This window comes from Leptonychotes weddellii, chromosome 11 (assembly GCF_054177405.1).
Source record: "Leptonychotes weddellii isolate Sample4059 chromosome 11, ASM5417740v2, whole genome shotgun sequence".
Lineage (NCBI taxonomy): Eukaryota > Metazoa > Chordata > Mammalia > Carnivora > Phocidae > Leptonychotes > Leptonychotes weddellii.
Window position 1 is genome coordinate 17,625,828 of NC_138379.1, and position 25,078 is coordinate 17,650,905.

Consider the following 25,078-nt stretch of genomic DNA (forward strand, 5'->3'; position numbering starts at 1 on the left):
AAAAATGACGCCATATGTTATATCTAATCCCAGAACTGCTACAAAAAATAGGCATCTTCAACTTCTTCACATTGCTAAATTGCTCTTTAGAGAGTTTGAGAAAATTTACACTCTTACCAGTGGTATAAATGAGTTTTATTTCCCTTTGTTCTCTGTTTTCTTTTCAGTTCTTCACATCCTCTAGTTTTTTTGTTTTTTGTTTTTTTTGACTGAGGTATAATTGACAAATAAAAAATTATATATATTTTAAGATCTAAAACTTGATATTTTGATGTATATATACATAGTGAAATGATCACCACAGTCAAGCTAATTAACATATCCATCACCTCACAGTTACTTTTTTTTTCAATTCTTTCCTTTCTAATTTTGAGAACACTTTAAATCTACCTTCTTAGAAAATTGCAAGTATGCACTGCAGAATTGTTAACTATATCATCAGGTGTCCATTAGATCTCCAGGACTTATTTATCTTGCATAACTGAAACTGTGTACCCTTTGACCAACATCTTCTCATTTTCCCACTACCACCATTCTAATCTGTGTTTCTATGAGTTTGACCATTTTAGATTCCACATGAAAGTGAGATCATATAGTATTTTGTCTTTCTCTGAATGGTTTATTTCAGTTTTCTCAAACTGTCCTTGTCTGGATTTGGAAACATGATCAGGGATATGGAGATTATATGAAAGAATCATAGTAAGCTTTGGTAAGACTCATTGCACTGAAATGGTACATAAATTTTATAACATAATAGGAAATAGAATGTGAGATTATCTACCTATGGGCAGCCAGCATTTCTCTAGATGTGCCTCCTACTCTTCTCATAATGTAAAAGAATATGGAACTCTGGGTTCCTCCAAACCTGTGGCTTCTTTACTTCACAGAAGTTACAGAGACCACCAGTTTTTCCCCCAAGAGTCAAAAAGGGGAGCTTTCAGGAATCTACATGAATTCACTTATACCCTTGATCTTCTGAATATATTTTACATAGTTCATTTATAGAACCATTATTGAGTCAAATTGGAAGCACCCTACCAGAAGTCAAATCATCAATCTCACCAAATTTCCAAAACAGAATAACCTTTTCTTACCAAGTAGAGTTCTTTGGGGTTATTTTTTCCTCATTCCTTGAAGGTTTAGAAAAATTTGTCTATAAAATCATCAGGCTTGATTTTTGTGTGGATTGGGGTTATTGTTCTAAGGGGGTGATAAGGTGACTAAGGGGTCAGGGGGTGAAGAGTATATTACTTACTATCAATTCAATTTATTTAATGGACTTTCATTTATTCACATTTCCTATATATTCTTTAGTCAGTTTTGGCATTTAATATTGTTCTTAAAAATTCTCTTTTAATAGGGTTTTCTAATATTTTGTCATAAAATTATCCATGGTACTCTACTACAATTTTTAAATATCAATTTTATTTCTGATGATAGCCTGTTTTCAGCTATGATTTTAATGTTGTTTCTCTCAATTATTTCAAGTGTTTCCTTTCTGTTATTTCTTTTTTCCTGGAACCAGCTTTATTTTTGCTGAAAATTTATGTGACCCCTCTGCCAATGTTGCTGTTTTGGTTAATTTCTGCATTGACCCCAAACTTTTCTTTCCAATTTGTTTTCACATTCTCCTTTTTAAAAATCCAATTTCTTTAGTTAAATGCAAAGTCCACTAATATGTTATATTTCTTCTTTTATAATATATACATTTAAAGCTTAAATTGTCATGAAAGACAGTCATGTCATTGCACCCTTAAGTATTAAAAGTATCCAGTACTCAATGCCATTCAGTTCCAAATATTTCATGATATCAAGTATAATTTTCCTTGTTCTTACATGAATAACTTAGTTGAATAAAGTATTCTATAAATGTCAATTGGTTAAGTTTATTCATTAGTTTCAAATATTTTCTTTTTTTTTTTTTTAAAGATTTTATTTTATTTATTTGACAGAGAGAGAGAGACAGCTAGAGAGGGAACACAAGCAGGGGGAATGGGAGAGGGAGAAGCAGGCTCCCGGCCGAGCAGAGAGCCCGACGCGGGGCTCGATCCCGGGACCCTAGGATCATGACCTGAGCCGAAGGCAGATGTCCAACGACTGAGCCACCCAGGCGCCCCAGTTTCAAATATTTTCTAAACTTGATGTTTTGTTCAGACAAAATCTTCAAGAGGATTGGAACTAGTTTCAGTTTTGCTGAGAATCTTATGTTTCTTTATAGTTACTGTCTCTATTTTTCTAAAATTTTACAATCATCTTGATGTTTTTCTGTAAGCAACTAAGTGAGGTATGTTAAAATCTTCCACTTTGATTATGGAATTGTCTATTTCTCTTTTTAGCTCTATCTTCTTTAACTTTATGTATTTTGGGACCCTGTTACTGTTATCAGGTGCATTCCGATTTAGAAATGGCATACCTTACAGTTGTGTGACTTCAGGCTTTGTAGAGGTTTTCTCTGCTGCTAGAGCCTTTCACCTGCCTCTATTCAGACATGCATCATTTTATTTAGCTCATACTACCAGCTAAATTTCCTTTTTCATTTCTCACATCTCACAATCCCTCTTCCACTTTTTTTTCCTTCAGAGCTGTGTACCTGTTGTTGTTCTCTTTCTTAGACTCATATTCAGTATTTCTATCTGTTTTGTAATGGGAAGTGTATCAAGGTTAGTTCAATCTGTGATGTGGCCAGAATCAGAAATTCAAACCTTAATTACTTACCCAGAGTAAGGACTTCTATTCTAGCTAAATAAATGTTATCTAAGTGCACCTTATTCCAGACAAAACAAGACAAAATAAAAACCTGATTGCAACTTATTTTTAGGATTTACTACATTATTTCAGAACTTGCACCTTATTATTATTACCACTACTAACAATATCACTATTACTCTTTCTTCTAATAATAGTAATAATAATAGCTAATTGCTAATATTTATGCAATGCATACTCTCTCCTAGCTACTTTTTGAATTGCTTTGTGTGCATTAACTCCTTCCTTAATTCTCAAATACTATGAAGTAAATGTTTATCATTCTTATTTCACAAAGAAACCAAGGCATAGAGGCTAAATAACTTGCCTGAGATTACTTAATTGCTAAATAACAGAAGCAGAGTCAGAACCCCAATGGTTTGGCTCCAAAGCCCTGATTCTGAATTTAGACTCAAGCAAGAGAGGTACCTGCCCTGGGCTCCACCCTTTAAAGAAATCCAAACAGGATTTCTCCAGTCAATTCCTTTTTTATAGCCATGGACTTCATGTAGTTAAGGGGAGGGTCCCACTTACAGTCCCCAGTCATCTTTTAGATCAGGCCTTAGTGTTAGTTGAGATCTGGAATTCCTATTCAAACTCCTTTTTAGTATCTACATGGGTCTCTTCCCTTGGGGCACACTCCTAAGAGCAGATATCTTTACTGCAGTGTATACCTGTAAGCTCAAGGGTGGCTTTGTTTCAGGTATGTGGTTGGAGCTTGGACCTGTCAGCTGGAATGTCGACATGCATGCAGGTGAGATCCCTCCTATAAAGCTAGACTTAACAGGGGTAGGACGATATTCAGGGCTGCAGGGAGAGGGCTGGGCACCAAGGACTGCCTCTTCCTATGCCGCCTCAGTCCAGTACAAAATGCCAAGCCTGAGAATTCTAAGTTTGAAAATAACCAGTTAGGCCATTTTGAAGATGATGAATAGCTTTATTAAAAATTTGCTAGCTTTATTCTTAACTCAAGTACTTTTTTTAAAGATTTTATTTATTCATTTGAGAGAGAAAGAGCACAAGCAGGGGAAGTGGCAGGCAGAGGGAGAAGCAGACTCCCCACTGAGCAGGGAGCCCAATGTGGGGCTCGATCCCAGGACTCTGGGATCATGACCTGAGCTGAAGGCAGACGCTTACCCGACTGAGCCACCCAGGTACCCCTCTTAACTCTGAAATATTTAATCATTTGGATGTGAGCCTCCATTTATTGGTTGGCTGCAGAGGCTGAGTGAGGCTGTGTAACTCACATGCTGCCTGTGGCGGACTTGCTTCCAGTATGGGTGCTTCATTATTCCTTCCTTCAGCCAGATTAAAGTTAAAAATAGAACTACACTATAATCCAGCAGTTGCACTACTAGGTTTTTACCCAAGGAATACAAAAATACTAATTGAAAGGGATACCTGCACCCTGATGTTTATTAGTGGCATTATCTACAATAGTCAAGTTATGGAAACAGCACAAGTGTCCATTGACTGGATAAAGAGGTGAGATATACATATATATATATACATATATATATATATATATATATATATAATGGAATATTACTCAGCTGTAAAAAAGAATGAGACCTTGCCATTTGCAATAACATGGATAGAACTAGAGAGTATTATGCTAAGTGAAATAAGTCAGAGAAAGAGAAATACCATATGATTTCACTCATATGTGGAATTTAAGAAACAAAACAAATGAGCAAAGGGAAAAAAGAGAAGGAGCGAGAGGCAAACCAAGAAACAGACTCTTTATTGTAGAGAACAAACTCCTGGTTATCAGTGGGGAGGTGGGTGGGGGGTGGGTGAAATAGGTGAAGAGGATTGGGGAGTGTAATTGTGACGATGAACACTGGGGGTTGTATGGAAGTATTGAATCACTCTATTGTACACTTGAAACTAAAATTAGGCTGTATGTTAACTAATTGGAATTTAAATAAAAACTTAAATACATGACACTGCAATATGGATTCCTTTCTTTATTGCTCTGTGAGAATGCTCTAGTTTCTTTATGTTTGGGATTTTGGGTTGGGTTGTATGTGACAAGGTGGGGGCAGAGTTGACAAATATGTCATCTGGATGTTGCCTAATAGAGTATATTAGTAGGCATTTCACAAATGTTGTGGATAACTGAAAAATAATAGCTACCTTTAATTTAACATTTATTAAATCAGAAGTAGTGCTTTTGCTTTCCGTAGTTATCTCACTTAATACTAAAACAAGCCTTTTAGTTAAATACCATTATTATACCCTTTTACAGATGAGGAGATAAATCAGAGAGTATCTGAAGGCAATAAAGTCAGTGATTGACAACCTGGATTTGAACCTGAGGCCATATGACTTTATAATGAGTGCAGGTGATTATAATGTTATTTTGCCTTCCTGAGAATGAATGAATGAAAAAATAGCCATGATTTTCCTTAAAGTCAAACTTATAGTGAAAATTTAGCTGAAACAGTTGGATATGGCTTAATCATATGTGCTGCACATCTTATTTTGATGCATTTTTAGGAAGGTTGGACTTGAACATCTGACTAGAGTACCATAATCATGTTTAAACTTAGATTTTGTTTCAAAATTTATTAGAAAATAGACTGTGGGAATGAACGAAAGATATACACTGGCATCAGATCCTTTTTTGAAATTGATGTTATTGAGTTATATGAATTGTGATTATTTATCATGCTTCTGATTGAAGGCACCAGCTAGGATATTATCATTATAAAAATAATAACTCAGCTCTTGATTGTATGTTTATGTCAAAATTCCCATTGAGATTTGGAATGCTGATGACCCAAATGCAATAAAAGAACCCTTTATTCATTTATGTTCAGTAAAGTAATATTAGAAGATGATCCATTCCTTCTTCCTTATGGTTAGCAATTTGGGTCTCATGATTCTCTATTAAATTTATTATTTGTTGGGATATAATTTGCAAAGATTCTGTGTTTAGCATTAGTGTCTCTGTTTCAGCTTTTATTATAAATTATGTGTTCACACTCAAATGGTGAAAATATATACTTTTGGAAATAATCGCAGTAAATGGGTACCTACACAGCAACTGTCAGGTCTGAAAAGGGGCTGGTCAAATGGGCAAGAGATGATAGCATTTATTGACACCAGGGCTTGAACCTTGTAGGAGTGTCGGTGTCAGGAATCAAGAGGGAATCACTGCATCTTCACTTCCCTTAACTCTTGCTCTTGTGTTATATTCTGCACAATGAAGAGCAGCATGCGGCAAAATGCACAGTTGGAGCCAGAGAATTTGGCCCCTTGTTAGAATGGATCCCTAAGACAGACCTGGTGCTGAATGAGGAGATAACAAGAGTTCTCATTATTTATGAGTCACATTTGAACAGTAGGCTGCAGTCTTAAATGCAGATATTTTATATTATTTTATTAAGATTTATTTGAGAGAGAGAGCGAGAGCAAGCAAGCAGGGAGGGGTAGAGAGAGAGAGAGAGGGGATCTCAAGCAGACTCCACACCCAGCACTGAGCATGGAGACTGATGCAGTGCTCCATCTCACAACCCTGAGATAGTGACCTGAGCCGAAATCAAGAGTCAGTCACCTAACTGACTGAGCCATATAGGTGCCCCTAAATGCAGATATATTAATTCTCCTATGAAGTCTGGATGGTGGGCAGGGGTGAGGGGTAGGTGTTATGAACTCTATATTATGGTTCTGAAGCCACATTTGCCCACTGTTGGGCTTCAAAAACCTTGCCCTTATTACACATATAAGGAAGTTAATATTTGTCTTGGTCTAGTGTCTACCACAACTTCCTTTATTTTAATGATGTAGTTTAGTTTTCTCAGGAAATATGAGCTCTTTGGTTTAGGCATATGGAAAGGCCACAGTGATAGAGTGCACCTAAGGAAATGTCAACTTGCATCCTACTTCCATCTGGAAAATCTGACTTTATCATTGAGTGTATCTTAACTGTACTCTTTGGCCTTAATATCATTGTATTAACATCATAGGTACAATTGGTTACAAGGCTAAATGGGAACCTCTTTATTTCTCCTAGATGGTACATCACTCTCTTTCAAGATCTTACTCTGTATAGAACATATGCACTTTAACCATTTAGATATATTTATACAAGGAAAGTCCAGCTTGGACCAGTTGTTAGACTAACATGTTTAAAGTGAAAATCTGGTGTAAATGGAAAAGAACATGGAGGATGGTGTAAGGTCTGGGTTTTAACACTTAAGACTAGCTGTGTAGCCTTGGTCATATCTTGTCACTTCACTAAAACATCAGTTTCTAAGTGTTTAAAAATGATGCATTCCAGGCAGATCCTTTTAAATTGTCTTGAGGATTATATGGGACGACTCATGAAAAATATTTTTATACTGTTTTCCTAACAGCTCAGACGGAGCCAAACAGGGCTTGTTAAATGAAAACAAAAGCATGAATTTTTAAAATTCACAAAGGTGGGAGATTATGATTAATTAAAAAGTTAAGTTTCTTTAGAATGTTTTCCCATCACTCCATTTTCAATACAAGCAGCAATTCAACATTGCTCAATTCACCAACCTCTCTAGGGGGATTCTGTTTTCCTGGAAGAAGTTTGATAAATTTGGTGACCTAGTGATATGTGGATTATATCTTAACAAAGGGATCAGCAGCTCATCCAAGTACCTTTGACTCTGGAGGGAAATAACACTTTTAGGTGGAAACCTGCAATATACTTGGACATCTGCATAATGACTGAAATTAGGATAGGTTTACATTGTACACTACTCCATTAGAATTTTGATGACTTGGAAAGGAACAGAAGATTGTCAATTTCCTACAGGAAATTCTATGGAGGGTGTGAAGTCTCGAAACAAAATCAGCCCCATGTAATAAGCATGTTGTGAATGACTGAAAGGACAGAAAAATGACAAACATGTGGCATTTTTTTCTCATAAAAAGTGACCTGTTGCTGCTGGTATGATATAGTACTTTGAGGGATGCTAGTAACCTCTCTCTGTTCTGTTGTTGAGAGGTGAGCTAGTATAAACCTGTTCATTAGATACCTATGATCATAATTTCCTCCTAGCAATACTTGTATGGAGGGAGAGGAGGAAAATAAGGGACAGGAAGAAGGTAAAAATGGTAGAAGAGAAAAGGGAAAATAGAGGAGGGGACAAAAGCAAGAAGAGTTGGGATGAGGTGGGCAAAAAAGGAAGAAAAGCATGGAATCTGCTTGGTTTTCTGGTTTAGTAGTCATGAGGGTGTGGCCCTAAACATTTCTGGACTGCAGGACCATAAGTGGGTAAAAAGTAATTGACTCCACCAGAGATTCTGAAATCTGCCCAAATTTTTAGCCACACTCTGCAAATGGGGTTAATAAGAAATCACTCCTCCCCTCCTGTTGGTACTGACAGGGGGAATTTGTACTTGAATTGGTGAGCAAAGGCTGACTGGAGTGTAAAGCCATCCAGGACAGCGGTTTTCTGTAGAGGTGTTCAAAATCCCTGGGCAAGAGTAGAACATAGAAAAATGATTCCCAAAACTTTGGCCACCAAAGACCCCTCTAGTGTTTTCTTTCTGTCACATGAACCCATATTGGATATTTTTACACCTACTGAACAGAGTCCATGATTTGATGGTACTTAATGTGTTTTCCATATTCTTATTAATCAATAAGATATATCCTTCTGTCATTCCAGAGAAGTATTAGAAAACACGATTCCCTCCTTGAGTTGATTTAAATCTAGCCATAAAGACACTTGACCTCTTAGGTGGCTTTTTTCTTATTGTGGAGGATGGTAGTCACTGCCTTTCTGAAACATTTAAAATAGCTCACGGTGTTGCTTAAGTAGACTAAGAAACATATACAATTATAATATTAGAGTAGAAAAGGAAATGCATTCAGACAGAAAATTCAGATTAGCTGGATGGATAAATAACCAGGTAAGAGGGGTTGGAAAGAGACCCTGGGGCCTTCGAATAGCCTTCAAGTTTTAGTTATTTACCCCTCACTTTTCTTCCTGCTTTGACTGATGTGTGGCCCATTCTCTTACATGACTAGTCCCAGGTAAGTGGAAAGATGCATAGAAGAGAGAAGTAGTGGGGGCGCCTGGGTGGCTCAGATGGTTAAGCGTCTGCCTTCGGCTCAGGTCATGGTCTTAGGGTCCTGGGATCGAGTCCCGCATCGGGTTCCCTGCTCAGTGCAGAGCCTGCTTCTCCCTCTCCCTCTGCCACTCCCTCTGCTTGTGCTCTTCTGTCTATCTCTCTGTCAAATAAATAAATAAAATCTTTAAAAAAAAAAAAAAAAGAAGTAGTGGATGCTGAGGCAGGCCCCGCTCCTAGGTGGATAAAAGATTCAAGAGAATCATTCTGTTTCCCTGAGCTCTGCTTTTCCATCTATAAAATGAGGACATTGGGCTATATGATCTTGCTATCTCTTTCTATCCTAAAGTGATGGGATTTTTTTTTTTAAACATCACTTTCACTGAGCCTCATTTTTCTTATCTGTAAAAATGGGAAAAATGTCTACCTCGCAAGGTGACTTTGAGGATTTAAAGATAATAATTGAATGCCTTTCCCTATACAAATCTACTTGATTCCTGAATTCAGTTATTAAGAGTTTATAGAATGAGTTCAGATAGTGAGGGGTATAGCACTGTTTGAATCTATTTGAGATCAGTATTTCATAGAGCAAGTGGTGAGTTTTGGATAGTAAGGATTTACCAAATGTTTTTAGTTCCTGGATATCTATAGAAGTACATTGCTTATAGCCCACACTCAATGAAGATTTAACCTGATCTCCTTGACCTTGAGGATAAAGACAGCCTTGTTTAGCTTTGCACCCTCGGCTTGTAGCACAAGGAGTGTCTTGTAGTGTCTAATAGCCAGGAATGTCTGTTTGTGTTTGTGGCCCTCAGGTGAGTCATGGTACCCTGCTGAGCCTTGGGTCAGCTAAGTAAAATGTACTTAACAATATATATGCCCCATAGAGTCAGAGTAAAGAGTGGTAAAAGATCATTTAAAAAAATAAAATCATAACTCTTGTACAGATATAAAATGAATAGGTGTTCAAGATTTTATAAAACTTGTGAATCAATGAGGGAACCAGGAGTGTTACAATAAGTTAAAAGAAAAATCCAAAATAAAGACACAATTACAGATCAGGAATACAGAAACTGATGTGCAAATGTAGGTGAAACTAACTTCTTCCACAGTGTGCAGAGAGGTTGGCTGAACCTCTGCTAGATAGAATAAAATTTGTTATTTATAGAAAAGATTTATTTTATTATTTTTTTAATTTTATTATTGTTATTTATACAAAAGCTACTAGCACAACCCAGGCCCATGGTAACTTCTCAAATGTTGAATTCCTTGCCACTTTCTGAGGGCATGCAGTCACAAGCAAATTTTAGTCAAATCTATTATACTGTGTCTCTAATCAATAAGTTTTATTAAGATTTTGCCGTTCACCTGGTGTACTTCTACTAGGTGTAATTGTAGATACCAAACCACATTAACACGCAGTATAGTATTTAAAAGAGAAAATCTTTATTCCTATCACTTTCTATTACAAATAATAAGAATGGTAAAAAAAATTAGTGTGAGTTATGGGTGCTAAAATACCTAAATTGTCAACCACTATTTATTTAGCATTATATATTCTAAGTGTATTCTTTAATTCTCTGTGTGTGTGTGTATGTTTTTATAGGAGTTACTAGAAAAACAGAGATAACCCATGTGTATTAACAGTATGGAAACATCCTGAAACTACTTTGGAGTCTAAATAAACCAACTGGATTCAAGTTTCACAAACAAGGAGACTGGTCCATGGACAATTTGCTCCAGGTAAGTGAGAGGTATAATTTACTCTGTTAGAATCCTTTGAAGATTCATTGACTGTGGTGGTGTTAACTGCATTTCAGATGATTATAATGTTCGTTTGGTACAGCAGACAGCTTCTCTTCCCTCCCAAACATACACATGTGGATGCCAACATATGGCTAAATATCTAGCCATTTCATCTTGCTCATTTGGGTTTCAGTCAGTTACAAAAGGAGGAAGCAGGGGGAAAAAGTACCCACCTCATAAAACTTTTACTAGCAGTGATTTCTGTGGAGGGGCGGGAGTCCAACTCACTGTTCCTTGAGCAGATGTTCCTCTATAGTGCCTGGGAGTTGAAAGAGTGGCAGATCGGCCTGCCCAGGATTCAGAATGAAACAAGCAGGCAACTGGCGATCCCCCCCCTCCTCTTTTGAAATGGGGGCAGCAGTTGGGTCATTAATATGGAACAAAGCGTTTGGGAAAGGTAGCCGGCTTTTTGTTCTTCCTTTGAAAACCTGGTGAGATTGGAAAGCTGGATGTGGTCACAGCATGAAAATGGTTGCTGTTGGGCTATTGGGAAAGTTGAACTTGACTACATGAACCAGTGGGGAGGCATGGAAGTCCAAGTGACTCCTACAAGTGGTAGTTTGTGAGGTGGGGTGTGCGCTGTGGCATCTCCTTCTGCTACATGTTGTACCGTCAATGGTCAAGACTACGTGAGCCTAGAAGTAAGAGCTGTCCAGTTCTGTTAAGTGGAAATAATATGTTCATTCATCCGTGGTGTTTCACTGGTGTGTTGAGGAGAAGAATAAAAAATCAAAGCATGAAGCTCCATCTATGGTAAGAGAGACATTTGTATTTGCCATTTTAATTGGCAAGTGCTGACTTGAATCATTCATGCTGTTTTAAGGGAAAAAGAAGAAATGTTATAAGAACCTGAAACCACAGGAGGAGGAGGAATTGCTCATACATTTTCCTGTTAATATTTAGTCTCCCTGGGTTGCATATATAACAGCTAATCTGTCCTAAATTCATAACTCAAGAGCTTCCTGGAAGACAGCTATTCTTTCTTGCATCAACTCCATCACATTATGTAGATTAAGCCAATAGAAGACATGCTCTCTGTCTCTAGGGAGACCACTTTGTTTTGAGAGTCACATAAGAACACAGATATGGAGATGTTTTGTAGTATGGAAAGTGCTCGCTAAAGACGAGGAGGCGGGCGCCTGGGTGGCTCAGTTGGTTAAGCGACTGCCTTCGGCTCAGGTCATGATCCTGGAGTGCCTGGATCGAGTCCCGCATCGGGCTCCCTGCTCGGCAGGGAGTCTGCTTCTCCCTCTGACCCTCCCCCTCTCATGCTCTCTCTATCTCATTCTCTCTCTCAAATAAATAAATAAAATCTTTAAAAAAAAAATAAAGATGAGGAGGCAATGGTAAGATAAAGTATTGTAGAGGAATATGAACCAATAAAGAAAGGATTTGAAGCTCTTTAAAAAAAATATTTATTTGTTTGAGAGAGAAATAGAGAGAGAGTGCATGAGCAGAGGAGAGGCAGAGGGACAAGCAGACTCCCCGCTGAGCTTGGAGCCTGTTGCAAGGCTGGATCCCAGGATCCTGAGATCACAATCTGAGCTGAAATCAGATGCTTAACAGACTAAGCCACCCAGGTGTTCTGTGAAGCTCTTCTTTTTTAAAAGTATATGTGATTGTCCCTTTTCTTTGCCTTTAATCTTAGTCCTTCTATTTGTTCAGAAAAGGGGGTGCTGTTTTCTTTTTTTCTTTTTTATTGTTATGTTAATCACCATACATTACATCATTAGTTTTTGATGTAGTGTTCCATGATTCATTGTTTGTGCATAACACCCAGTGCTCCATGCAGAACGTGCCCTCTCTAATACCCATCACCGGGCTAACCCATCCCCACACCCCCCTCCCCTCTAGAACCCTCAGTTTGTTTTTCAGAGTCCATGGTCTCTCATGGTTCATCTGGGGATGCTGTTTTCTTTTAGTTAATATCTTTTGTTTATAGGGAAGAAAGACCTGTGTAAGTGAAAAGAGAGTTATTCTGATAACATGTGTGGGCCAGAACTGAAGCAAAACTTGAAAGCAAGGTGGGGAAAAGGCAGTACTAGAATGTCCTCATGTGTTTGTACTGTTCTCAAAACCAGAACACTTACCTCTCTGCAACTCTACTTCTCCCTGAACTCCTCTGCACACCCCCTCTTGTTTCTGATTGTTTTTCCTGGCACTGTATCTGCCCATCTCATAATTTTGCCTTGCACATAGTCTCTCATTGCCTCTCTAGCTATTTTCCCTTAATTCAGCTTCAAACCCTGCTACTGATAGCCCACATCTATTAGGTTGCACTCAGGAAACAGAAACCATACCAGTTATTTTAACAGATAAAATTTAAGAATTATTAACCAGATATTGGAGAACTGGAAATGCAGAAGGGGGCACTGAGGAATCACAGAGATAGTCACTACAGAATTTGCTGCCCCAGCTACAGGGACAGCAGTCAAGAGTTTGGGATGATTAGAAGTTATAATATTGAAGAAGGGATTTTGCAGAGCTGGATTTCAGGAGTCTTGGGTAAAGGTGTTTCCTGAAAAGTAGAGGAACTTTAGAAGCTCAGGAGGTGGGGAGGACTCCACATTGCTGAGATTTGTGTCTCTAAGAAGGGTTATACCAGTGGCTGGTGCTAGCGCTCTGGGAGCTCAGATTGGGGACCATATGGAGCTGGGACTCCGAATTTTGTGAGGGATCATGTTCAGCCAATATTATAGCCTGAGAAACTAGAAGGGAACTCACAGATGGAGCCAAGTGGCAAAGGGGATGTGCTCTGTGGCAACCCAAGCCCCACCTCTCAAAACAAAATAGAGGAGGATGGATTTGAATGAGAGGTAATAACTTAATAATAAGCACGATAGAAAACATTGACCCTGAGGCACCAGGGCTATACTCGACAGTTTTCCTTAAAATCAACTAAGGGCATTTCTGTGATTGTCATATAGTCCAGAGGCAAAATATGTAGATGTGATGTTATTGATGATTGAATTTTTAATTAAGTGTTTCATTGTGAAGCAGTTGTACATTAATGTGTAATTTTAAGAAGTAACATGGAGGAATTCCATATACACTGTTCCCCTTCCCCCCAATGATAATTATCTTACAAAACTATAGGGCAACAACTAGGATATTGACATTAGTACAGTCACAAGACAGAGCATTTCCATCATCACAAGGGTCCCTCCTGTTGTCCTTTTATAGCCACACCCACTTCATTCCCATCCCCCGACATTTTCCTTAAGCAGCTAGCAACTATTGATCTTCCAATTTCTATCATTTACTCATTACAAGAATGTTGAATAAATGGAATCATTTGGAATTGGCTTTTTTCACACAAGGTGATTCTCAGGAGATTCATCTAAGTTATTGGGTACAGTAGTTCATTTTTTTTCTACTAAGTAGTATTCCTGGTAAGGATATACAATAGTGTGTCTAACCATTCACCTGCTAAAGGATGTCTCAATTGTTTCCAGTTTGGGGCTGTTCTAAATAAATTTGCTATAAAAATTAATGTACAGATTTTTGTGTGAAGATAGAATTTCATTTCATTGCCCAAAAGTGAACTACCAGATTATATGAGAGTTTCATATTTAGAGTTTTTTTCCCTAGCTTTATTGTAATATAATTGACATATAACATTGTATAAGTTTAAGATGTACAATGTGATGATTTGATACAGGTGTATACTATGAACTGTTTACTACTATAAGATTAGTTAACAGCATGCTACATCTCAAATAATTACCATTTTGTGGTGGTGGTGGTGGTGAGAACATTTAAGATCTATTCTCTTAGCAACATTCAACTATACAAAACAGTATTGTTAACTATAGTCATCATGTTGTACATTAGCTCTCCAAAACTTATTCATCTTCTAACAGAGTTTATACCTTTGGAGCAATGCCTCCCTATAACTTCCACCCACAGCCCTTGGTAATAATCAATCTACTATTTGTTTATATGAGTTCAGTATTTTTAGATCATACAATATTTGTCTTTCTGTATCTGATTTATTTTCATTAGCATAATGCCCTCAAGGTCTACCCATTTTATCACAAATGGCAGGATTTTTTATGACTGAATATTTCATATATATATAGTTATATATATATAGCATTTTCTTCATCTATTGGTTGACACTTAGGTTGTTATCATGTCTTGGTTATTGTGAATAATGCTGCACTGAACATGGGAGTGCGGATACCTGCTCAAGATAATTTCATTTTCTTTAGATATATATATCCAGAAGTGGAATTACTGGATTATATGGTAGTTCTATTTTTAATTTGGGGGGGGCATCTCCATACTGTTTGCTACAGAGGCTGCACCAATTTACATTCCTACCAATGGTTCACTGGGGTTCCCTTTTCTCCACATCCTTGCCAACACTTGTTGCTATATTTTTGTTTTTGTTTTTGTTTTAGATAATAGTCATTCTAATAGGCATGAGAAGATCTCTCATTGTGGTTTTGATTTGCAACAGGAAAGCTAAAAAAAGATGCTCTTACCAGGAAAGGGAGGACAGAGTGAGGAGTGAGCTACCCCAACCTTTTGGGACACTGCATGAAGGACCCACTGGGATGTGACCCCATCCAGAAACTGGAAGAACCAACATGTATAGGGGTAGCTAGGAACAAATAAGAAGGGCAGGGCTATGGTTATCAGCCATGCAGTAAGAGTGATGGTGGTTCTTAGTGACCTGCTCTGCAGAAGACCTCATCAGCCTTTGCCACTAAAGAAACTAGGCTCAGACTACCTACAAATTTCAGTGGATTTAGCCCCACAGGTTTTCATGTTTGCAGATGGCAGCCATTCTGAGTTCTTCCCTGTTCCTGCCCACAGCATCCTAAGGCTGGGGGCCCCCGAATCCCACCCGGCAGCCAGTCCTGGGCTTGTGGCTGTTCAAGTACACGATGCCACTTGTTGATTTTTGCCTTCATTGCTTGTGCTCTTGATGTCATATCCAAAAAAAATTGTTGCCAAGACCAATGTCAGAGAGCTTTTTCCCTAATTATCTCATTATGGTTTTTATTTTCATTTCCCTAAAAACTAGTGATGTTTAACATCATTTTTTGTGCTTATTTATCATATGCATATCCTCTTCAAGGAAATATCTGTTCATGTCTCTTGTCCATTTTCTAACTGGATTGTTTGGTTGTGTTTTTTTTTTTTTTTTAAGTTTATTTATTTGAGAGAGAGTGAGAGAGAGAGCATGAGCGGGGGCGGGGAAGATAGAGGGAGAGGGAGAAGCTGACTCCCCACTGAGCAGGGAGACAGATGCAGCGCTCAATCCCAGGACCCCGGGATCATGACCTGAGCTGAAGGCAGATGCTTAAACAACTGAGCCACCCAGGAGCCCCAGTTTTTTTGACTCTTGAGTTTTGAGAACTTTTTTGTATATTCTGGATACTAGTCCTTGTCAGATAAATACTTTGCAAATGTTCTCTCCCATTTTTTAACTTGTGTTTTCACCCTCTGGTAGGTGTTCACAGAACAAAAGTTTTGAATTTTGATGATGTCCAGTTTATCAGTTTTCCCCTTTTTGGATCATGCTGTTAGTATCCAGTCTAGGAATTCTTTTTTTTTTTTTAAAGATTTTATTTATTAATTTGAGAGAGAGAGAATGAGGGAGAGAGAGAGCATGAGAGGGAGGAGGGTCAGAGGGAGAAGCAGACTCCTCGCCGAGCAAGGAGCCCGATGCGGGACTCGATCCAGGGACTCCAGGATCATGACCCGAGCCGAAGGCAGTCGCTTAACCAACTGAGCCACCCAGGTGCCCTCCAGTCTAGGAATTCTTTGCCTACCCCCAAGCCCCAAAGGTTTCCTCTCATATTTTTTTTTCCTATAATTTTATAGTCTTACTTATTTTATTTTAGTGCATAATCCATTTTGAGCTAAGTTTTGTGTAAGAGGTGAAACTTAAATTTAATTTTATTGCCTATGGATGTGCCCTTGCTCCTCTTCACGTGGGCATCTATGGGTTGTCTTTTTCATTTCATTTGAAATCTTCCTGGTCATTGGTGTACTGAGTAATTTGCACTTGAAATCTGGACATTGGGGGCATTTTATTATGAGACTCTATATCTTATTCAAACCTTCCATTTTAGCTGGCTACTTCTGATATTGCCCCTGCAGGGGAAGCAAAGGTAGAATTAACATCAGGGTGGAGTAGAATTCCACATTCCTTATTTGGCCTTTTTGACACAGGAGTTGACGGGGGCTCCTCATTACTTCTGAGCAGGAGTTCCAGCTTTCCCACTAGATGTCCACTGATACTACCCTGGCTGGTGTAGGCGTGCATGTTAACTGCTACTCACTTGGCCACCACTGACAGCATGGGTGGGGGAGTGGCTTCATTACTGCCGGGTGGAGGCGAAAGTCCTGACTGTCCGCATGGCCAACTCTGATACCTTTTCCGGTATAACAGGGAAAGGTCCACTTGTTACTCTTGGGTGGAGATAGTAGTCCAGGGTCCCCATGTCATTTCTACTGACAGTGCAGGCGGTGAAGGATGCCGTGTTGCTCCCTGGCTAGGATAAACATTCTGGTGTCCTACCTGGCCTTTTCTGCTATCACCTTAGTGGGGAGTTTAGGGGACCTTTCATAGCTTGGTGAAGGTGAAAATCTAGGTCCACACTAGGATTTTGCCCTGAGTAGGGATAGAGGAATGATTTTTTTTTCTGTGATGTTTACCTGGATGAGAGTCATTGTCTCACAGTTTTCTCTCTTGCTAAGCTGCCTTTTCTTTGTCTTTTGGATAGAGAGAGCAGGACATTGTTGTTTCCTTCTTTTTTTTTTTGTCTGGACCTGTCAGTATTCCTGGGTCTCTGGTCTCTTCTACCTTATATTTGGGATATATGAGGCAAAAACAAAACAAAACAAAACAAAACAAAACAATCCAGGAACTCTCAACATCATGTCATCCGTTGGATCTAAGCTTCCTAGATTGTCCACCTTCTGATCTCCACCTTTCAAGGTCTTCTTATGTATTTCTTTATATATATATGTAATGTCCAGGGTTTTCAGTGTACTTAATGGGGTGAATAGGAAAAGGAAAATCTCCTCTAACATCCTGAAAGTGGTAGTCCCTTGGAAGCATTTCTGAAGATATTGTGATGGATCTATTTTCATTACTAAATTTAAAATATAATCAAGGTAGAACCAAAAAGCTGTAAAACAAACAAACAAGAAAACAAAACAAAAAATACCAAATCCATTCCCCTGTATTTGGGCAGGAATACATGCAAAAACCATCTTAAAGAGATGATTGCTTCCCATAGTAGGGACTTAAGGATTATAATTTAAGGATAATGAAAGAGTATTTAGTAAATGGATTAAATTAACAACTTGTCTCCTACATGTTAAAGAATATGCTAGGCACTAAGGAGGATATACAGGTCCTGTACTATATATATATCATAGAGACCTAATTATCAAGTTATATGAAAACCATTCCCAGTGTTAAAATAGAAAGACTAACATAACTACGATATATGTTTGGAAGTTATCTTTCATCTCCTTAGAGTAAGCCAGTGTCTTGTTCATCTTTGGCTGCTGCTAGTGCCTGATGCAGCTCATTACTCATCATACATGACTTGCCATAGGAGTTTAGCAGAGGGAGAGAGCGTGCTTTGAGATGCTAGGAAGTATCTGTCTTATATTTTCAAAAAATTCTGCAGAAAAGGAGTTCTGTAACATTTCTAGATAATGTAGTCTCACATTTCACATTTCTTTAGCAAGTCAGGGAATTCTTATGTGAATCCTAGTCCTACAAATGAACTCAGGTGCTTTTTGTGGCCTTGGTAGAAGCAGAGGAAAGATAAGTACCTTTCTTCACACATATACTTTAAAATATTTAAGATCAAGTGGCCCTCTATGATACATGCTTTCACCCCAAATAGCAACTGCAGTAGCTTCGTGTTTTGCCATATGTGTAGACTGGTGGTCGATGAGTCAAATGTCAATGCCACCCATCCCATTACACACAAGACAAAAATAAATAACTACAATGAATAAACAAAAATAGCAGTATATGGCAACAACATGATTTAAACAAAAATATTATATGGTAACAACATGTAGTTATTTATTAAGATAGATATTAATTCTGTTCTTAAACACATAGCCCAAGGAGGGGCTCTGAATTCCATGAATTAATTATCAAGTCTGTGAGCATAGGTTTCACATAGACAATGGCTTTCCAGTTTCCTAACGCAAGGGACTTTATCCACAAATACAAAAAGAACCTTGACAGAAAAGCTGAAGTACTGCTAGCAAATAGTCTAGCACTTTACTCCTGGATTAGTGGATGCTAGAGGCATAGAAAAAGAGCAAGAACCCTGATGCTCTAAGAACCTTAATGGACCAGAAACAGACCATGTTTCATGCAAAGCAAAGGGCTTGCTGCAAAAGCAGAAGAGTTTACTCATTGACTGCTGTTGAAAAGAGATCTTTGGGACCTACATCATAGACACTTACTTAGAGGACATCAGCTTTGACTTTGTGTATTGATAAGGCAGGAGTATACTTAGGGGGTTTTCTAAATAATGAATATTTACAGGATACACTTTTTTTAAAGCATCCTGGTTATTGTTTGGTTGTCTTCATCTTAAAAGACTTGCTCTTTTAGGTGAAAAGCTTCCCATGAGTGCCTAGTGCTATAAAATAAATAGGAAGAGTGGAATTTGAAGTATGGTGAGTTCCACTTTATACAATTTTCAGTAAAGACTAAGAATATTGAAATAAACATACTATGTTTATGCTTTGTATACCTTGTTTCCCTGAAAATTCACTTTACTACCTCCCCTATACAGAAAATTAGACTGAGAACAAGAATTTGGAACCTTCTGGCAGAATTTTATCTGTCCTTTAAACTTTGTATCTGCCACTAATTGAAATGATCAGGATACCAACCGGTACTCAGCATAGAAAATAATCCAGATTAACAGAAAACTGCCCTATTCTTTGGGTTTTAATGTTTACAAAGATTATTAGGTTTTAAAACTTTGCCATGCCTTAAGTAATTATTTCCTTTTAAATATGGTTTTATTATATTCAGAATTAAAATGTTATTTAAAACATATCTTGGCATTATCATAAACAAAGCTAGTTTTATTATTAGGGACTTAGAAACAAAGTAATGAGATAATAAGCATTTTGTTAAGGAAGAGAGATTCCTTTGATAGAACCTATTTAAAATGTTGTAGTTTTTTCTTCTTCTTTCTTTAAGACCACAAAAATAAAGATTTGGCTCATCTCCACCTCTCTAGATCTTTAGAAGCTTCATGCCTTGAAGAAATGTATTACATCTTTTTTTTTTTAAAGGACTTATCATAATAGAGGCAGTAGTTTATGGGAAAAGACAAATCTAAAAAGTCATGTTTCAAAATCTTTCTTCCCAAACTGGAGTAAAACAAGACAGGATTAAAAGGAAATTGACTTGTAAGAAATGGCTGGGAAGCTGAGAGCCCATAAGAAATTATTTAATAAGATACTGATTTTATTCTCAAAGCTGAGGTCAAAATATAAAACCTAATAAAGAAATTAAAGACATTAAAAAGTGTGGTAAATGAGTGGCAGGAGCCTTTTATTGCCATCCTCCTGAATATGATTTTGCAGTTTTGTCTGACCATGTAATACAAGATTTAGCCAATTTTTCTGAGCCACCTTCACATGACCTAGTTGAGAGCTGAGAGGTGATAGGTAAGCAATGCAGAGAACATAATCAGAGAGATTTCATCTTCTTGCCACATTCCAGCTTATCAAACATAATTTTAGAAGTTTCCAGGTTGGGGCGCCTGGGTGGCTCAGTTGGTTAAGCGACTGCCTTCGGCTCAGGTCATGATCCTGGAGTCCCTGGATCGAGTCCCGCATCGGGCTCCCTGCTTGGCAGGGAGTCTGCTTCTCCCTCTGACCCTCCTCCCTCTCATGCTCTCTGTCTCTCATTCTCTCTGTCTCAAATAAATACATAAAATCTTAAAAAAAAAAAAAAAGAAGTTTCCAGGTGTATTTGAAACACCTTTTGAAAGAAAAATCGGTCCATGTCTCTGAAGTGTCCTATCCTGCCTGTCCCACTAGGTGAAATGATCACATTATTGGCAGGACCTTGATTTTCTCAAGTTCTTTTTTCTTCCCAATGACAAATAGGCTAAATATCATGAGAATTCCCTGTGCTTGATTTATCACATTTTACATCTTTAAAACTCCATATTCATGTTACAAATACAATGAAATATCTCTGCAGTAAAGCAAAATGCTTCACAGTGCACATTGACTGTTCAAGAAACCAAACCATAAACCAGAAATTTCAAGGCAGTAAAACAATTTGAGGCAACCATTCTATTCAACTGAATGGTATGCATCTATTTCAGAGAGCAGCTCCTAAATTCAATGCCTTGCCCAGAGAAGGCACGGCAATAACAAATTTTTGAATGAATGTTTGTTTATTTCATACATTTGGAAATAACAAGGTAGAACTGATGGTGTGCTGGAAAACCAGCTGAGGAAAAAAATAAAATAAAGCTCTGGCTTCTGGTGTTTTCCTGTTTCTGTGGTGTAAATACTCCCCCTATGGCCTATTTCAATTACCAATGTGATGTCACTGAACACAGAGAAGGAAAGAGACGTGCAGAATATTCTCTTGCAGACTGGTGTAAACTAGCCTCGGTATTCTGTTGGTAAGACACTTGGCTTGTTTTCATGTGATTTGGCAAAAGAAAATCGTGGCACCAGATTTCCTGTTGGTTAATTAGCTGACTTGATTTTGACGGAAACTGGAGTTGGTTTTTTTTCTCAGTAATGACAACAAAGTGTTAGTTTTTTTCTGCTGGGTTACCTGCAGAAAGAAGGTTGTAAGAATGCCTCCCCAGGAGTGAACATGCTTTTGATAGCAAATAAAAACCAGTGAAGTCCTTGTGGATTTTCCAGAAGTTGAAAAAGAAATCTCTTTAACAAGGGCCACCTACTTTGGGCCTGGGAGCTGTTAAGCAGGCCTTGAAGAATATTTATTCTTAGCCACAACAACTGAATATGAAAGCCCTAGGCACAGCACTCTTTTAGCAACATGGTATATTAAGTCTTAGAATTTATAAAATCCTTCCAATCCCCAGGATGCTGAACTACTTCTGAACTCAAGAAATTTAGTGCATAGGAGAATTACAAAATTCTTGAGGATAATTTAACTACAGCTGAAACAATCATTCATTATAGAACTTCTACGGAACAAACCCTGTGTTGGCCATTTTTACTTATTTAATATATATTTGTTACTTACTTCATGTGCCTTTACACTTTGTGGTAAAAGTAGAAATTCTTTCACTTAATGAAGAATGGCATCCCACAGGTTATTAAAATAATATTTTAATAACAATAACAATCATCAGCTGTTTCATATCTACCACATCCTAGACATTTCACATTTACCATTTTAGTCAATATTCGTCATGTTATTTCTGTTTTATAGATGAGGTAAATGAAGCTGATACCAAGAAAAAGTTATGCAGCAGGTCAAGAGCTAATAAGTTAGAGAGGAAGAATTGGATCACAAGTCCGTTTTTCTCCAAATTCATTGTTTGCCTTGTATTAATTCAGTCATTCCACAAGTGTTTATTGAGTGCCCCCTATGATTCAGGCACTGTTTTTGGCTTTGGGGATGCAATAGGGAGCAACACAAATACAAATTCCAGCTCTTCTTGATCCACATTTTAGTTGGCAGAGAGTGTCAACAAACAAGGAGTAAAATAAAAATACTATTAAATAAATATTGTCAGATGGAGGTAAGCTCTGTAGAAAACTATAAAGTAGGAGAGGAACAAATACTTGTGTGGGAGTGCCTTGCCATTTTAATGGATAGTCAAGGGAAGGCATCACGAAGAAGGTAAGAAAAACCAAAAGGAGGTGAGAGACGGAGGCATGCAAATATCTGGGAGCAAAGATGTTCAGGTAGAGGAAATGAGGGGTGAGGCCATGAAGTGAGAGCAGGGTTAGTGCATTTGAAGAACACCAAAGTCTATGGAGCAGTGAAGCAGAGCAAGTAAGGGAGGAAGTGATGGAACTGAGGTACTACAAGTGGGATATGTGGGTTAGGATGCTAGATTCCTCTGGCTTCTGTGGTGGGTATAGAAGAGAGGTGAGTGAGGAGAGAAGAAGAGAGAACAATTAGGCTGTTGGCAATAATTCAGGTGAAAGATGATCATTTCTTACACCATGATGACAGAGGCATAAGTGGTAAGAATTGATTGGATTCTGAATATATTTGGAGTATATATAATTTGTGAGATGATTAAAGGTAGGATGGAATAAGCGAGATTAAAAATAATTCCAAAGTTTTTGGATCGAGTAAATGGAAGCCTCAATTTGCATTTATTGAAATGGGCAGGGCAGAGGAAAGGGATATTTGGGGTGGAAGATGAGCTTGTTTTTAAATGTGGTAAGTTTAAGATGGAGGCGGATGCAAGAATAAAATAATATTATCAACTTCAAAGTATAAGTTTCAATACGTTAATCTATATGAGAGCACTATAAATGTCAGTTAGTTCTTTTTCTTCATCCTATTCTCAGCAGGGTGATATAATTGTGTCAAGATTAAGATTTAGAGAGTGGCTATAATAGATTCAGTAGACTGTGGGCAACTTATTTCATATACAGAGGAACTTTTTTTTTTTTTAAATTTGGCTTAAAATATCAGAACAGGCTGATGTGTGCTTGTAGATACAGTGTTTCTCAGGATAGAAGGAAGACTTAAGATAGTGGAAGATAGCATGGGGGTTGGCCTTGCTGAATCCATTTTCAAACATCTGGAGTTGTTAAGAACTTAAATTGAAGAATCTGGCTGCCTGGAAGAGTAATTAACATTGGATATGAGCCATGTTGCTCTGGGTCAGAGGCTAATATCAGATGCAGGGTTGAAGAGGTTCTACCTCAGACACCAGTGTGACATTGTCAACTGAAGATGTAAAAGGGCCTTGAGAAGAAGATTGTATATCAGAGCAACATTCTCAGTGTGCTCATTACCAGATGGAGGTTGTTGCACAACATCTTGACCAAGATGAAAGTGAGTGGACATTTCCTAAGCAAAGACTTCCAAGAGATTCTTAGAAATAACATTGGACATTTTCATGAAACAAGTAAGTTTTTGATTCAGAGCAAATTAGAAAATGTCTCATCCACCCATTAATGAGGCCTCATTTTTTACTCATTGGTTGGAGATACCAAAGATTATTCCTGTTTTATGTCATAGACTTCAGCCACTTCTCCAAGCAACCGTGGTGTGCTGGATGGTGACCTGCCCATCTGGAGGCATTAGGAACCTCTGTGGGAATTTTGATAGTTAAATCCCAATGTCACTTCTCTATTCTGAGCCCACTCCTTATATGCCATTTTATGGTTTTCTTATGCTTTAGGGATTTGGTTGGTTTTATTTTACTTTCTGAGATGTTGTTACCTATGTCTTTATATTCATAATTCACCTTAAGATGGTAAAGTTTTCCTGACTCTAATTTTACTTGCTCTTTCTGTAAAAAGGATTTAGTGCTTCCATCTGACCTTCCCTTACCCATAAGCCATATTCCTTGGGCTGAGTGTCTTGGGGTCCTGCAATGCAGTCTACCTCATCTATCCCAGATGCTTATTTTCCATGATGCGTAGAGACATGCCAGCAGCTGGCTGTTGAAATAGATGTCTTGTGGAAGAATACCTCCTTTGCTTTTCTCACACAACCTAGTTGAGTAGTAAGTATCGGATGTTGATTACTATGCTTTACCCAGAGGCAGGGTCACCCTAGACCCTACCAGGTTGCCCCAAGGTCTAAGGGCTCAATGTTTTGCTGCTAATCCATGCTGAGACACACCAGATAAGGCACACTCTCCTTTTCTCACATCTACTTTTTACTCATTTATGGTCCCTTATCTCTATTTCTGCTTTCAAATTTCAGCCTTTTCCTCAATACCTGGGGCAAATATCATCTTCATGAAGCATCTCCTAATTTTCCCCTACGGAATATGTGCTCCTTGGATTGTCATTGCATTTTTGTGGACATGTCTTATATATACCTCTTTATGTTTGTGTATATGTTCTTCCCTTCGTACTTGAAGATTAGCTCCTTCTGTACAGCTTGAACAATAAGCATCACTTAGCTTTCCAAAGCCTGGGAATCCCTAGGGCAGCTGAGAAATTTAATGAGACCCGTAGGCTGGGAGTCTGAGATGTATCAGGAAAGGCTTAAGAAAAATCTCCCTGTAGACAACTAGCTTTAGTTATAATTGAGATTTAAATTCATGTCCATAACACACATTCACTTAGGGTAGGTAGTAGAGCTCAGGGTTGTGAACGTTATCATAGATCACCAGGATGAAACAGGCAAGAGAAGAAAGGGCTGGTAAATATTATCAGACTATTAAAGCCATCAGTTTGATTTATTTTATTATTATGTTAATTTGGATGAGTAGGGATGTTGGGATCTTCTTGCAAGTCTGTGTTAGGATTTGAGGAA

General features: G+C 38.0%; 1 protein-coding gene across 4 annotated transcripts in view; it reads left to right on the forward strand.

The window, feature by feature from the left end:
• LRRC4C (leucine rich repeat containing 4C) overlaps window positions 1-25,078 on the forward strand; it is a 1,062,461-nt gene that overhangs the window by 607,598 nt on the left and 429,785 nt on the right. For all 4 annotated transcript variants that reach the window (XM_081798293.1, XM_081798297.1, XM_081798294.1 and 1 more), the window contains one exon: window positions 10,409-10,545. The gene's annotated coding sequence lies outside the window, so the exon portion shown is untranslated. The remainder of the gene's footprint in view (window positions 1-10,408; window positions 10,546-25,078) is intronic.